The sequence below is a fragment of the Papaver somniferum genome, unplaced genomic scaffold (assembly GCF_003573695.1).
Source record: "Papaver somniferum cultivar HN1 unplaced genomic scaffold, ASM357369v1 unplaced-scaffold_137, whole genome shotgun sequence".
NCBI classification, from domain to species: Eukaryota; Viridiplantae; Streptophyta; class Magnoliopsida; order Ranunculales; family Papaveraceae; genus Papaver; species Papaver somniferum.
The window spans coordinates 841,451-846,737 of NW_020622934.1; positions in this window are offsets into that span (position 1 = coordinate 841,451).

The window sequence follows — 5,287 nt, forward strand, 5'->3', positions numbered from 1 at the left end:
CTTCGTTTGGTATCCAGCGGCATGGAGGCATAGCCGGCATGGCTTTGGCATGGTTTAGGAGCGGCCAAGCTAGGATTTTGGCATAGTTTTAGGCGCGGCCAAAATTAGGGTTTTGGCACAGTTTAGGCGCGACCAAAATTAGGGCTTGACATTGGGCCAAAAGTTGCAACGCGTTTGGTGGCGAACTTGGACGGTTGAGATTTGCATCTCAGAAGGAAGGGTGGCCGTTGATTGTTGCAACCCTTCGTTTGGAAGCCAGCGGCATGGTTTAGGCGCGTCCAAGTTAGGATTTTGGCATAGTTTTAGGCGCGGCCAAAATTAGGATTTTGGCATAGTTTTAGGCGCGGCCAAAATTAGGGCTTGGCATTGGGCCAAAATTTTCCACGCGTTTGGTGGCGAACTTGGACGGCTTAGATTTTCATCTCAGAAGGAAGGGTAGTTGTTGATTGTTGCAACCCGTCGTTTGGTAGCCAGCGGCATGGAGGCATGGCCGGCATGGCTTTGGTGCGGAGATGTGGCTAGCATGGCATGCCATTGGCACTATGGTGCGGCTAGCATGGTTGGTATGCCTTTGGCGCGGAGATGTGGCTAGCATGGCATGCCATTGGAACAATAGTGCGGCTGGCATGGTTGGCATGCCTTTGGCGCGGAGATGTGGATGGCATGGCATGTCATTGGAACAGTGGTGGGGCTGCATGGTTGGCATGCCTTTTGCGCGGAGATGTGGCTGGCATGGCATGCCATTGGCGCGGTGGAGCGGCTGGCATGGTTGGCATGCCTTTGGCACGGAGATGTTCCTGGCATGGCATGCCATTGGCACGGTGGCGCTGCTGGCATGGTCGGCATACCTTTGGCGCGGAGATGTGGCTGGCATGGCATGCCATTCGCACGGTGGTGCGGCTGGCATGGCATGCCATTCGCACGGTGGTGCTGCTGGCATGGTTGGCATGCCTTTGGCGCGGAGATTGGCTGGCATGGCATGCCATTGGCAAGGTGGTGAGGTTGGCATGGTTGGCATGCCTTTGGCGCGGAGATGTGGCTGGCATGGCATGCCATTGGCACGCTGGTGCGGCTGGCATGGTCGGCATGCCTTTGGCGCGGAGATATGGATATTAGGGTTTAGCGTGTCGAAACCCTAGTTTAAAATATGTGGCAAGCGTGATTGGCACGTTTGGCTAGCATGCGCGGCTGGCATGTGCAGAGATGTTGTCAGTCAGTATCGATGGCTCTTCCGTGGAGCATGGAATACAAAAAAGGTACCCAGTAATTTTACGCAGACATGTTGGATGGTGTAATAAATGTGCTAGTGGAGACATTATTACTCAAGTGTGACGTCACTGTTTGACTAGGGTTTGACGATTTTAACCCTAAACTAAAAACCACCATCAATATTAAGTCCCTTGCTTAGCTCGGAACATGGGCATTGTTGCAAGGTAAGCATAAGATGGTGACAGACAAGGACAAAACAAAATATAAAGTCATGGAAAAGATGGTCAGGAAGATCCGTCTAACCTTTTCGATAGGTAAGGAGAATTCGTGATTCCTGTGTTGGTGGATTTGCGTAGATTTTTCTCGTGGTGCTGCTAGCTAGGTCGTGGAGTGGTTGGCGTTGCTGGCTTGGCTTGTCAAGTCGTTGGCATGGTGTGGCTTAAAACGGAGCCGCTGGCGTTGGTCGGATTGGAATGGGAGCCGCAGGTATTGTGTGGCTTGGAATGGATCCGCATGCATTGTATTGGCTCGGAATGGAGTCGCCAGCGTATTATTGGCTTGGAATGGGGTTGTTAGCGTAAACTTGGCGTGGGCGCTGGCTTGGGATTGGGATTGGCATGGCGTGAGCGTTGGCATGGGCTTGGGAGCTGGCTTGGTGTGGCGTGGGTGCTGGCATGGCGCGGCGTTGGCTTGGCACGGCGCTGGTTTGGCGTGGCGCGGATTGTTGGCACTATGAAGCTTGTTCTTGCGGGCCCAATTGCCTTTTTCCATACATAGCTCAAATAGGAAATCCTTTCCTTATTCAAATTCCAAAAGTGTCACGCCTATAACAAGGTTTTCTCTCCTTTTTATCTCGTATCTTTGTTCTCACGTCCTTGCGCTAGCGGTAGAGTGGTAGCAATAAAGCGGGCCAGCATATTCCAGGTATTATTCCAGCGTTTCTCTTTCAATCTCTTTTTTTTTATTGGTGCAAACCCTAGCCATAGGTATATCTTCCATGAACTTGTAAAAATATTTCAGCATGAACACCGAAGTAATGTTAGCCACCTCAATTATTATGCAAAATAGGCATGCACGGGGCAGGTGACTGCCACCAATTTCTTTCCCACGAAAACCTAGTTTTTAGGGTTTCCTCCTTTTCCTTGGGATGACTGTGTGCATAGCTTCCGCGGTGGGGCATAGTGTGTGCATAGCTTTCTTGGTCGAGTGCGTACTTTCCGCTGCAAGGTAAGACTTTGGCAAGGGGCGTGCTTTCCGCGGAAACGTAAGGTTTGCCAGTCCCCATTTCTTCGGTTATGAGCGTTATGGGTTGCAACTTAAAACAAATTGGTCCATGTCCAAAATGGATTCTCAGTTGTTGATAAAATAGTTTTCATGCATTTTGTAGTAACTTCTCTTTGTACCCCTTTCTTTGTTGTAGTTGAAAACGTAAGCAGCTTAAGAAGGTTTCGTTAGGATGTCACCTGAGAAAATCCCTGCCGCGGCTTTGAAAAATATTGGAAGCTCTAAGCCAAACATGGATGATGAATTTTTCACAACGTCCGCCACAGCTAGGAGAAATCATCCTAAGTTTGTGCCCGTCCTTCTGACCGGTTCAGAGGGTGAAGAAAACACCCAGTCGGTTCGACCAGGTTGTGTAATACGATTTCGCCTTCAGAGGCAAGAGTATCTTGCTTCTTCCATTGACTTCAGAATCTGTCAGAGTCCGTTGAGTTCTTTCGACAAGTGGATGCAATTCATGATAAGTCAGGATTGCGTAAAAGAAAATTTGATCAAAGCGCAAATCATTGTCGCTGTCACAATTTCTGCGGCGCTTCAAATCAGGAAAGATATCCCGAGCTTAGTTTCTTTCCTCTCCCGATGGTGTACAGACACTAACACGGCCATATACAAGTGGGGTGAAATGTCTGTCTCTTTGGAAAGTATGGCTGTCTTGCTGAACCTTCCCATAACAGGGAATCTTGATATCACCTTGTTTGGAGATGAAGAACAAATGCACGCTGCTCTTGTTGCGAAGTCAAAAGGATTTGTCCGGAAGGAAAACAAGACGAGGTGTTTCTACAGCTGGTGGGTGTCTTAATGGTTCCCAGATGAGTCGGAGCCAGATCAAAAGAATAGTATGCTTCATGTCGCGGCTTTCTTGGTTCTTTGGTTATCCAGGGACATTTTTGACGACGGCTTTGTCAAGAAGGAAATAAGACAGGGTCTCATTAAGTTTGTCATCAGATTAGCGAAAGGTGTTGTTCTCCCCATTGGCGGCTTGTTTCTTGGTTCTCTGTACACGCATTTGGATCATCTGGTTGCGGACATGCGTACTTTAAACGGCTACATAAAAGTGGACTCATACGTCCATGTTCTTTTCTTCAAGTGTGGTTGTGGGAGAATTTCGAGAAGTGCGCTCCCAAACCGCTTGCTTTACTTCCCGAGTCTTGGGGTGGTTCTAGGATACTTCGCTGGGTGAACAGGCGACCAAGATCTGGCTCGAACCTGGTTGACTTCCTTGACAACTCCTACACAATCAACTTTAGTCCATGGGATCCGGTGCATGGCTCCGTAGTTCAAATAGACACTTTTGCCTGTTGCGATTACATCTTTTCTTTCTGAAAATAACACGAGCATTGGGGAGGTTGTGTTCATGCGAAGTTTCACGCCTGGTTATGTACCGTCTTTCTTTCGAGGATCTTGTCAGGCAGTATCTTACAACATTGACAGGGCGGCTCTACATATGGGATTTGACCAAGGGGTCCCGCTCTCTCGTCAGTCGGATGTTCCAGAAAACTTGTTGCCATCTTCTCTTGATGCTAGTGCTCTCGCGCCGGGTATAAGTCTTCCCTTCTTGCTCTTGGAACGAAATCCGACAACATCTTCTAAGTATAACATATTCTGGCAGGACGAGTTCCTTGCCATTCATGGATTTGTGAATGACGTAGTGAAGAATACATGTGGTAAGCATTCTGATGCAACTTTAGCAAGACATCCATTGTTAAGGGATCCTTCCTCGCCCAAACGTAAATCTCCTAATATGGACACGGACAGTCCCCAAAATAATGAGCGAAGGTAGAAAGATCGCGCGGGTGGTTTTCGATCAGATTCAACGGCCCTTGTGACTTTCAGTTCTTCCAATGTTCGGGTATGTATTCTTTTTCTTTCCCACTCAGTCGGATTGCACAGTTTTTTCGTTATTAAAAATCTTTCCTTATTCCTTAACCAGGGCGTGAACACCTTTGCCCAGCTTGCACGTAGTCAGAAAACGGCGGCTCTCGCAGCAGAGGGTGGCAATGCTAAGCCTCAGAGAACGACGGCTCTCGCGGCAGAGGGTGACAATGCCGAGCTTTCTTTCGGTGAAGGAGAGCTGGAAAAGGAGGAAAGCTCGGAATCTAGTGATGATAAAAATAGCTCTTCCAACAGCAGTGCGGAGTCTTCTTCTAGTCAGTATGAAAGTGAATCAGTGAGTCTTCCACGCGTTCTTCTTCTTCCTTTCTCTCTTTTTTCTTTTTGTTTGAAAAATGTCTAAACCACGACAGATAGTAGAAACCGACAGCCATGATTTTGGTAATTTCGAGTGCGTGGGTGAGAAACGAGTCTAAACCCTAAACAATGTACTGCATGGGAGTACTTTGATTCGAGAGATCAATCTGTACAAATCCGGCCTAAACCAAGAAATGGTTGTTCCATACTTGCTTCGGTCACAAAGTGAAGGAGAAGGGTCGGTCGAGGGAGGGTCGCGAAGAGAGTGTTGGGACCAGAATAGTTGATTCGGGAAGAGCAGTTGTTTGAAGACTTGTATCAGAAAGTGGAAAGCTAACAGATGGGAAAGCTAACAAGTGATTTCTGAGTGTTGTATTCTTCTGACCAAAACTTGTTCTTTGGTGGAAATAGGTGAGACCTATTTATACGAGTTGCAATGAAACGTACCTTGGTCTCGTAAGAAGTGGAAACGGTTGAGTAAATGGAAGAAAGCGGTAACGGGTAACGCCTAGAATTGATGTTTCCTTAATGAAGGAAGCGTTTCACCATTACTCCTTGTATTTACTAACCTCCTCACTCTTATGACACTTTCTTGTAACGGGCGTAGTGT